The sequence below is a fragment of the Salmo trutta genome, unplaced genomic scaffold, assembly GCF_901001165.1.
Source record: "Salmo trutta unplaced genomic scaffold, fSalTru1.1, whole genome shotgun sequence".
In the NCBI taxonomy this organism is placed as follows: domain Eukaryota; kingdom Metazoa; phylum Chordata; class Actinopteri; order Salmoniformes; family Salmonidae; genus Salmo; species Salmo trutta.
In genome coordinates, this window is record NW_021822708.1 from 115,702 (window position 1) to 127,535 (window position 11,834).

The following is an 11,834-nucleotide window of genomic DNA, read 5'->3' on the forward strand; positions in this document are numbered from 1 at the left end:
TGGGTAAGCACGGTAAGGTCTCCACCGGTTGTATTCGGCATCCTTGGGTAAGCACGGTAATAAGGTCTCCACCTGTTGTATTCGGCATCCTTGGGTAAGCACGGTAAGGTCTCCACCTGTTGTATTTGGCATCCTTGGGTAAGCACGGTAATAAGGTCTACACCTGTTGTATTCAGCATCCTTGGGTAAGCACGGTAATAAGGTCTACACCTGTTGTATTCGGCATCCTTGGGTAAGCACGGTAATAAGGTCTACACCTGTTGTATTCGGCATCCTTGGGTAAGCACGGTAATAAGGTCTCCACCTGTTGTATTCGGCATCCTTGGGTAAGCATGGTAATAAGGTCTCCACCTGTTGTATTTGGCATCCTTGGGTAAGCACGGTAATAAGGTCTCCACCTGTTGTATTCGGCATCCTTGGGTAAGCACGGTAATAAGGTCTCCACCTGTTGTATTCGGCATCCTTGGGTAAGCACGGTAAGGTCTCCACCTGTTGTATTTGGCATCCTTGGGTAAGCACGGTAAGGTCTCCACCTGTTGTATTCGGCATCCTTGGGTAAGCACGGTAATAAGGTCTACACCTGTTGTATTCGGCATCCTTGGGTAAGCACGGTAATAAGGTCTCCACCTGTTGTATTCGGCATCCTTGGGTAAGCACGGTAATAAGGTCTCCACCTGTTGTATTCGGCATCCTTGGGTAAGCACGGTAATAAGGTCTCCACCTGTTGTATTCGGCATCCTTGGGTAAGCACGGTAATAAGGTCTACACCTGTTGTATTCGGCATCCTTGGGTAAGCACGGTAAGGTCTACACCTGTTGTATTTGGCATCCTTGGGTAAGCACGGTAATAAGGTCTACACCTGTTGTATTCGGCATCCTTGGGTAAGCACGGTAAGGTCTCCACCTGTTGTATTCGGCATCCTTGGGTAAGCACGGTAATAAGGTCTCCACCTGTTGTATTCGGCATCCTTGGGTAAGCACGGTAAGGTCTCCACCTGTTGTATTTGGCATCCTTGGGTAAGCACGGTAAGGTCTCCACCTGTTGTATTCGGCATCCTTGGGTAAGCACGGTAATAAGGTCTACACCTGTTGTATTCGGCATCCTTGGGTAAGCACGGTAATAAGGTCTCCACCTGTTGTATTCGGCATCCTTGGGTAAGCACGGTAATAAGGTCTCCACCTGTTGTATTCGGCATCCTTGGGTAAGCACGGTAATAAGGTCTACACCTGTTGTATTCGGCATCCTTGGGTAAGCACGGTAAGGTCTACACCTGTTGTATTTGGCATCCTTGGGTAAGCACGGTAATAAGGTCTACACCTGTTGTATTCGGCATCCTTGGGTAAGCACGGTAAGGTCTCCACCTGTTGTATTCGGCATCCTTGGGTAAGCACGGTAATAAGGTCTCCACCTGTTGTATTCGGCATCCTTGGGTAAGCACGGTAAGGTCTCCACCTGTTGTATTTGGCATCCTTGGGTAAGCACGGTAATAAGGTCTACACCTGTTGTATTCGGCATCCTTGGGTAAGCACGGTAATAAGGTCTACACCTGTTGTATTCGGCATCCTTGGGTAAGCACGGTAATAAGGTCTACACCTGTTGTATTCGGCATCCTTGGGTAAGCACGGTAATAAGGTCTCCACCTGTTGTATTCGGCATCCTTGGGTAAGCATGGTAATAAGGTCTCCACCTGTTGTATTTGGCATCCTTGGGTAAGCACGGTAATAAGGTCTCCACCTGTTGTATTCGGCATCCTTGGGTAAGCACGGTAAGGTCTACACCTGTTGTTTTCGGCATCCTTGGGTAAGCACGGTAAGGTCTACACCTGTTGTATTCGGCATCCTTGGGTAAGCACGGTAATAAGGTCTCCACCTGTTGTATTTGGCATCCTTGGGTAAGCACGGTAATAAGGTCTCCACCTGTTGTATTCGGCATCCTTGGGTAAGCACGGTAATAAGGTCTCCACCTGTTGTATTCGGCATCCTTGGGTAAGCACGGTAAGGTCTACACCTGTTGTATTCGGCATCCTTGGGTAAGCACGGTAATAAGGTCTCCACCTGTTGTATTCGGCATCCTTGGGTAAGCACGGTAATAAGGTCTCCACCTGTTGTATTCGGCATCCTTGGGTAAGCACGGTAAGGTCTACACCTGTTGTATTCGGCATCCTTGGGTAAGCACGGTAATAAGGTCTCCACCTGTTGTATTCGGCATCCTTGGGTAAGCACGGTAATAAGGTCTCCACCTGTTGTATTCGGCATCCTTGGGTAAGCACGGTAAGGTCTACACCTGTTGTATTCGGCATCCTTGGGTAAGCACGGTAATAAGGTCTACACCTGTTGTATTTGGCATCCTTGGGTAAGCACGGTAAGGTCTCCACCTGTTGTATTCGGCATCCTTGGGTAAGCACGGTAATAAGGTCTCCACCTGTTGTATTCGGCATCCTTGGGTAAGCACGGTAATAAGGTCTCCACCTGTTGTATTTGGCATCCTTGGGTAATCACGGTAATAAGGTCTCCACCTGTTGTATTCGGCATCCTTGGGTAAGCACGATAATAAGGTCTACACCTGTTGTATTCGGCATCCTTGGGTAAGCACGGTAATAAGGTCTACACCTGTTGTATTCGGCATCCTTGGGTAAGCACGGTAATAAGGTCTCCACCTGTTGTATTCGGCATCCTTGGGTAAGCACGGTAATAAGGTCTACACCTGTTGTATTCGGCATCCTTGGGTAAGCACGGTAATAAGGTCTACACCTGTTGTATTCGGCATCCTTGGGTAAGCACGGTAATAAGGTCTACACCTGTTGTATTCGGCATCCTTGGGTAAGCACGGTAATAAGGTCTACACCTGTTGTATTCGGCATCCTTGGGTAAGCACGGTAAGGTCTCCACCTGTTGTATTCGGCATCCTTGGGTAAGCACGGTAATAAGGTCTACACCTGTTGTATTTGGCATCCTTGGGTGAGCACGGTAAGGTCTCCACCTGTTGTATTCGGCATCCTTGGGTAAGTACGGTAATAAGGTCTACACCTGTTGTATTCGGCATCCTTGGGTAAGCACGGTAATAAGGTCTACACCTGTTGTATTCGGCATCCTTGGGTAAGCACGGTAATAAGGTCTACACCTGTTGTATTCGGCATCCTTGGGTAAGCACGGTAATAAGGTCTCCACCTGTTGTATTCGGCATCCTTGGGTAAGCACGGTAATAAGGTCTCCACCTGTTGTATTTGGCATCCTTGGGTAAGCACGGTAATAAGGTCTCCACCTGTTGTATTTGGCATCCTTGGGTAAGCACGGTAATAAGGTCTACACCTGTTGTATTCGGCATCCTTGGGTAAGCACGGTAAGGTCTCCACCTGTTGTATTCGGCATCCTTGGGTAAGCACGGTAATAAGGTCTCCACCTGTTGTATTAGGCATCCTTGGGTAAGCACGGTAAGGTCTACACCTGTTGTATTTGGCATCCTTGGGTAAGCACGGTAAGGTCTCCACCTGTTGTATTCGGCATCCTTGGGTAAGCACGGTAATAAGGTCTCCACCTGTTGTATTCGGCACGTGACAAATAAAATGTGATTTGATTTGAGGGCAGACACAACAGGGACAGAGCACTCCTAACATTACAATGCAAATTTGTCAATATTAACTACCTGCAAAGCCTTTTAACTTAAACAAAATATTCCACTATCATTTTATCTAGTTACCCAGAGTCCGATGAACTCGTGGATTCCATTTTTATGTCTTTACATGCGGTATGAAGGAAGTTACAGGTAGTTTTGCGCTCCAATGTTCACAAGCCTTACAGCAATGACTGGAAGTCTACCGGTACAGAGAAGGCAGAGACACAATAAGGATGGGGACAGAGAACTCCTAATGTAACTGGCCAAACTAGTCAACATTATTAACAATCAAACCATTTATAAAAACACATATTTACACTTTGTGACCAGTTGTAATTTTTAAATAAATACAATACCATAAATAAATTATTTATCATCTATAAGTTATAAATGTGTTTTTAGAAATTGTACTTTATGAATTCAATGTCATTTCACTGCATCTCAATTATACACTGAACAAAATATAAATGCAACATGTAAAGTGTTGGTCCCATGTTGCATGAGCTGAAATAAAAGATCCCAGAAATGTTCCATACGTACAAAAACCTTATTTGTCTCAAATTTTGCACACAAGTTTGTTAACATCCCTGTTAGTGAGCATTTCTCCTTTGCCAGCATGATCATTACACAGGTGCACCTTGTGCTGGAGACAATAAATGTGCAGTTTTGTCACACAACACAATGCCACAGATGTCTCAAGTCTTGAGGGAACATGCAATTGGCATGCTGACTACAGGAATGTCCACCAGAGCTTTTGCCAGAGAATTTAATATTAATTTCTCTACCATAAACCGCCTCCAACCTCGTTTTAGAGAATTTGGCAGTACGTCCAACCGTCCTCACAACCGCAGACCACATTTATGGTGTTGTGTTTCTGATGTCAACGTTGTGAACAGAGTGCCTCATGGTGATGGTGGGGTTATAGTATGGGCAGGCGTAATCTACGGACAACAAACACAATTGCATTTTATTGATGGTAATTTGAATGCACAGAGATACCGTGACGAGATACTGAGGCCCATTGTCGTGCCAACATCACCTCATGTTTCAGCATGATAATGCACGGCCCCATGTCGCAAGGATCTGTACACAATTCCTGGAAGCTGAAAATGTCCCAGTTATTCCATGGCCTGCATACTCACCAGACATGACACCCATTGAGCATGTTTGGGATGCTCTGGGTCGGCGTGTATGACAGAGTGTTCCAGTTCCCACCAATATCCAGCAACTTCGCGCAGAAATTGAAGAGGAGTGGGGGAACATTCCACGGGCCACAATCAACAGCCTGATCAACTCAATGCGAAAGAGATGTGTCATGGCAGCATGAGGCAAATGGTGGTCACACCAGATACTGACAGTTTTTTTTAATCCACGCCCCTACTTTATGAAATCCATAGATTGGGGCCTAATACATTTATTTCAATTGACTGATTTCCTTATATGAACTGTAACTCAATAAAATCTTTGAAATTGTTGCATTTTCTATTTTTTTTGTTTGTTCGGTATACAATGAACACATTCAGAAGATGTATTTTCTGATTTTATTTTATTTGTGTCAAAAAACAATTTAGAGACCGGTACTGTATGTTATTGTATATGAGGAGGACTGACTTGACCAAAGAAATGCAGCCACGCTGAAACTGTAAACAAATAGTGGTACCTCAAGTCATTACTGTAATTTACATTTACATTTACATTTAAGTCATTTAACAGACGCTCTTATCCAGAGCGACTTACAAATTGGTGCATTCACCTTAAGATATCCAGTGGAACAACTGGGGGGGGGGGGTTAGAAGGATTACTTTATCCTATCCCAGGTATTCCTTAAAGAGGTGGGGTTTCAGGTGTCTCCGGAAGGTGGTGATTGACTCCGCTGTCCTGGCATCGTGAGGGAGCTTGTTCCACCATTGGGGTGCCAGAGCAGCGAACAGTTTTGACTGGGCTGAGCGGGAACTGTGCTTCCTCAGAGGTAGGGAGGCGAGCAGGCCAGAGGTGGATGAACGCAGTGCCCTTGTTTGGGTGTAGGGCCTGATCAGAGCCTGAAGGTACGGAGGTGCCATTCCCCTCACAGCTCCGTAGGCAAGCACCATGGACTTGTAATTGATCATAAAGTGGTACCTCAAGACATTACTGTAATTGATCATAAAGTGGTACCTCAAGTCATTACTGTAATTGATCATAAAGTGGTAGATCAAGTTATTACTGTAATTGATCATAAAGTGGTAGATCAAGTTATTACTGTAATTGATCATAAAGTGGTACCTTAAGTCATTACTGTAATTGATCATAAAGCGGTACCTCAAGTCATTACTGTAATTGATCATAGTGGTACCTCAAGTTATTACTGTAATTGATCATGTCTTTGTGATGTTTGCTAAATAATAATGAAATGAATGCTGGGAAAATAGCTATTTGACTTGCTGCACAGTTCTTGCTAGAAGATCCAGTTCAGTACTTTTCCAATGACTCTGACCCCACTGACCCCACATAGAAAATGCCAGTTAGTCACAACACACTGAAGATGACTGTCAAGCATGGACACTACACTTCTGCACACTTTGCTCTCCACAACTAACAACATTGATGGGCATTGATCCCCCCCCCCCCTCCCTTTGAAACTCTGTCCCATCCCTCCAAAATGGCCTCCATCTCTACTCCTGAGTCATGGGCTCGCAGAGCCAAAGACAAGGCCCAATTCCAAATGGACCCCTACGTCCTAGGGTCCTTCGCCTCCCCCCAATTAACTACATTATCCTGGAGGGTCTTTATTAAGGTTCAATGATCTCATCTCTCTGCTATGAGCTGTGGATGAACTAGATGTCTGATGGGTGGCTGTGTCAATAAATGGCTGTCTATGGAGAGCAGATGGTCCTTTCATGTCTTCTGGTCTCATATTAGTTTCCAAAGGTCACTGTCTGACCCCCCAAAATGGCACCTTGTATTCCCTATGTAGTGCACTACTTTTGACCAGGGTTCATAGGGCTCTGGTGAAAAGTAGTGCACTACGTAGGGAATAGTGTGCCATTTGGAAGACAACTCTGTTGAACTGGGCTCCCGAGTGGCGCAGCGGTCTAAGACACTGCATCCCAGTGCAAGAGGCGTCACTACAGTCCCTGGTTCAAATTCAGGCTGAATCACATCCGGCTGTGATTGGGAGACCAGTAGGGCGGTGCACAATTGGCCCGGCGTTGGCCGGGGTAGGCCGTCATTGTAAATAAGAATTTGTTCTTAACTGACTTGCTTAGTTAAATAAATGTTAAATAATTACAAATAAAATAATTACCTGCTTGGATTTGGTCAACTGTTTCCATGACAACAGTTGGACGCTAGTACATTTCCCATTTGGTCAACTGTTTCCATGACAACAGTCGGACGCTAGTACATTTCCCATTTGGTCAATCGTCCCAACTACTAATTGATGATTCCACTCAGCAAAAAGAGTTGCTCAACAGATGTCAGTCATATGGATGTAGTTCTGCAACTCTGCCAGTTGGTGTCCCTGTTTTCCTTTCACTTAAACGTTGTCTTGTCTGTAGTAGCCTGCCTTGTCTCGGATTTGTAATAAAAGAGATAATACTTAGCTTTGATGGTCTACTGCGGGTAAGGGCCCTTTATTGGTAGATGGCTAACTGCAACACACAATCCTCAGTTAGCACCAGTACACCGGCTACGGTAGTGAAGATTAGTGTGTCACGTCCTGACCCTAGTAAGATGTCACTTTCTATAGTAGAGTTGGTCAGGGCGTGACAGGGGGTGTTTTGGGGTTTTCTATGTTTTCTATTTCTACGTTTACGTTCTAGTTTTTCTATTTCTATGTTGGGATTGTTTAGGTTGATCTCTAATTGGAGGCAGCTGAACCTCGTTACCTCTAATTAGAGATCATATTTAAGTAGGGGTTTTTCTTCCTGGGTTTTTGTGGGTAGTTGTTTGCTGTTTAGTGTATGTTCATCTGACGGAACTGTTGTCGGTCGTTTTGTTGTTTTGTTCTAGTGTCTTCATAATAAAAGTGAATATGAGCACTATAGACGCTGCACCTTGGTCCCCTTTATACGACTCGCATTACATAGTGACAGTTTGTGCATTCAAAATTTGTAACCTGGACCGCAAATTACTTACAGTGCAATAAAATGTTTGTTACAGCAAAGACAAGACACCAAGACAGACATGAAATGGCAAGAATGACCATTAAATAAATTGTGTAGAATTGTATCAACTTATTTTAAATTGTTTTTTTTGCTTTTGTTTTATTGATTTTATTTTTTAGTCATTTTAGCAGACGCTCTTATCCAGAGCGACTTACAGTAGTGAATGCATACATTTCAATTCATACATTTTTTTTTTCTCATACTGGCCCCCCGTGGGAATCGAACCCACAACCCTGGCGTTGCAAACACCATTGCAAACACCATACTCTACCAACTGAGCCACCTGATGAGAGGTGGATTGCTTTTTTTGAGAGCTTTTAGATCAAAAATAGGCTACTGTATGTTTCAATTAATTATCATTTTAATTAGAAACCCAGATGGCTGCACACATCCCCTGCATGAGGTTCTGGAGCTAGGATCATTACTTCCTGCATGAGGTTCTGGAGCTAGGATCATTACTTCCTGCATGAGGTTCTGGAGCTAGGATCATTACTTCCTGCATGAGGTTCTGGAGCTAGGACCATTACTTCCTGCATGAGGTTCTGGAGCTAGGATCATTACTCCCTGCATGGGGTTCTGGAGCTAGGACCATTACTTCCTGCATGAGGTTCTGGAGCTAGGATCATTACTCCCTGCATGAGGTTCTGGAGCTAGGATCATTACTCCCTGCATGGGGTTCTGGAGCTAGGATCATTACTTCCTGCATGGGGTTCTGGAGCTAGGATCATTACTCCCTGCATGGGGTTCTGGACTGGCATACTTCCTGCATGAGGTTCTGGAGCTAGGATCATTACTCCCTGCATGAGGTTCTGGAGCTAGGATCATTACTCCCTGCATGAGGTTCTGGAGCTAGGATCATTACTTCCTGCATGGGGTTCTGGCCATAGCTGCTTGACATGGTAGCTGCTTGACATGCGCTATAAAACAGACCTTGAATTCGTCCCAAATGGCTCCCTGTGTAGTGCATAGGGCTCTGAGCAAAATAAGTGCACTATGGAATGGGGTGCTATTTGGGACAAATATTTACAGAAGCCAGAAATGTTAGCAGATTTCTGATGCTGATCCATGACCATTATAACGTACCAGACAGTACGGATGGATTTGGATCCAGAAATGGATAGATTTTGTTTGCCTTACTTACTGTACTTACTGAAGTTACTGAACAGAAGGTGATCCAATTGGCGTTACATACAAGACTTTCAAACACAAAGCGTAAAAGATACTGTCCTTCATGTACAGTAGACTGTTAGTCTGCATGTTGGTTAACACTGCCCCGTATGGTTTGAAAGGACAAGGACACAGCACATGTATATCCTGATACTGAAAAGGCATTGACCAGCCACCAGCTATGGTTTGCATGCCCTGTCATGTGGGAATAAGTGTTTGGAATTGGTCAGTGTACCACCAGCTAGACCATAGACTGCTGCTTATGTATATTTTGATAATAATTATTAGCCTACCTCAATATAATTAGCCTACCCCCTGTTTGTCATGATTGTGATGTCGCCAGATTGACCTTAGATGCAGTATAACTTTAGGTTAGCCAGCTAACGTTAGCTAACTAAGACTGGGGACAACTGTGTTTTAGCTAGCTAACATTATCATTGCTAGCTATTTTTTTTTAACGAACTTTGCTGGTAACAGTAATGGAAACATTGCCATCTCTCTAAAATAAATTAGACGACATCACAACATGGCAAAGTTGTATCCTTCTAATTATATTTACCTGCTTTAGCCAATGTCATCATATTCCAATGCCACTCAATGCTACGTTTTGCTATAGCCCTGGGTTGGTTTGAGTTGGTTACCTACTAGTTAGGTACACTGTTGTAGTCAGACATGAGTTAACTAGTAACCACTATAGCTGCATCCCAATATTTATTTGTGCCCTATACATGCGTTGTAACCTCGGGAAGATAATGTGACTGTTTCGTCTAATTGACACTAATATAGAGTGGTATGGAAATGCGATGGCATTGCTAAAGTCGGCAAATAATTAGGTGGAATAATGGTTACTAGTTAACTCATGTCTCATGTCTGATCACTGTGTTCACCATATAATGTCCAGGGTATAACCTAGCCTGGTGGAACCAGCCTGATCACTGTGTTCACCATATAATGTCCAGGGTATAACCAGCCTGAACACTGTGCTCACCATATAATGTCCAGGGTATAACCTAGCCTGGTGGAACCAGCCTGATCACTGTGTTCACCATATAATGTCCAAGGTATAACCTAGCCTGGTGGAACCAGCCTGATCACTGTGTTCACCATATAATGTCCAGGGTATAACCAGCCTGAACACTGTGCTCACCATATAATGTCCAGGGTATAACCTAGCCTGGTGGAACCAGCCTGATCACTGTGTTCACCATATAATGTCCAGGGTATAACCTAGCCTGGTGGAACCAGCCTGATCACTGAGTTCACCATATAATGTCCAGGGTATAACCTAGCCTAGTGGAACCAGCCTGATCACCATATAATGTCCAGGGTATAACCTAGCCTGGTGGAACCAGCCTGATCACCGTGTTCCTATATAATGTCATTCCTATATAATGTCATTGCCATTCCCTATATAAGGGAATGGCAATGAAAGGTGAAAGGTGCACATTGTTATATAAGTAGATCACTGATTCTATGGTATTCTGTAAAGGGTTGTTTATTCTTCATGGACCTGATACTACACTTGAAAGTTATCAAAACACCTAGTTTAGATTCAGCAATTGCATTCTCATATTACTGTCGGCTACTGACCTATTCAAAGCTTCCGCCGGCATCTCGCCACACATCTGCTTGTCAAAAGTAGTGCACTACATAGGGAATAGGGTGCCATTTTGGATGCATCCCATGACTCACGCTATGAGGACCAATGATGCATATAAACCCTGGATTTCTGATGCTATGCATCGGCCAATAAGATGTTTTGAAAGCTATCGGTCAGCCATGTTGGAACTCAGAAAAGCAGTCCTTCCTAGGAATTAATGGAAATCTACAGTATTTCATTGAAATGTTTCAAGGATAAAATTACATGTGTTTAAAGTATTTCTGTTGTTGTAGTGGGGACAATAATTTTAGTACTTTCTAAAAATTATAGGTTTGTATATATTTTATTTGTATGTTTAGCTCACATAATATAATTTTAAAGTATGTATTAAGGTGTCTATAACCGTATAAACGTGTCAAGAACAAATGTAGACATTAATAAATGTATTTCTATAAGTTTCTAAATATTCTTTACGTCGGTGGGGGAGTGCCAAGATGGAGGCATGGTGGCTTCAAAACAGCGCTCCCTGGGTGGTCTTCTAGTGTAATTTATAAATCATTGATTAGGACACATCTCATTATGCACGGCAAAAACTGGTTATTCACAAGACCTTTCTATTCAAATCAAACTTTATTTGTCACATGTGCCGAATACAACAGGTGTAAACCTTAACAGTGAAATGCTTACTTACAAGCCCTTAACCAACAATGAGTTTTAAGAAAATTGAAAATATATATGTATAAATATTACAAATAGTTAAGGAGCAACAATTCAATAACAGTAGCGAGGCTATATATACAGGAGGTTCTCCTCTAATCCGACAATTAGAATATATAATCAAACATGACTAGTGGTGAAATGCAGTTAACCCTCAAATAAATTGGACCACATTTGCAACTTTTCCTGGACCAAAAACAAGTGTTCTATTGACATACTGCATAATATTATGCAAATATCTGGTGGTATTCCATCATCCCAACCCATAATGCTTTTAGGTCATTTGAAAACACTTTAAAATAAACTTCCACTGTGAGACTATTTGCTCAGAAAGTCTAAAAAAAACACATTTCAGTAGTTTTGGCAATATAACTATGGTTATTAACCAATCTTTCATCGTGGTTTACACATACATGTGCATTGTGTAATCCTTGTACATATTACCACATTTTTCACAAAGTTGTTTACGGTCAGACAACAACTATTACAAACATTAAAACTGATTAATGTTTTTTTATATGTGCCTTCCGATTACAGCGGTGTGGATGAGACCATAGTTTAGGTGAGGCGGCCGCTATGTGATCGGTAAACGT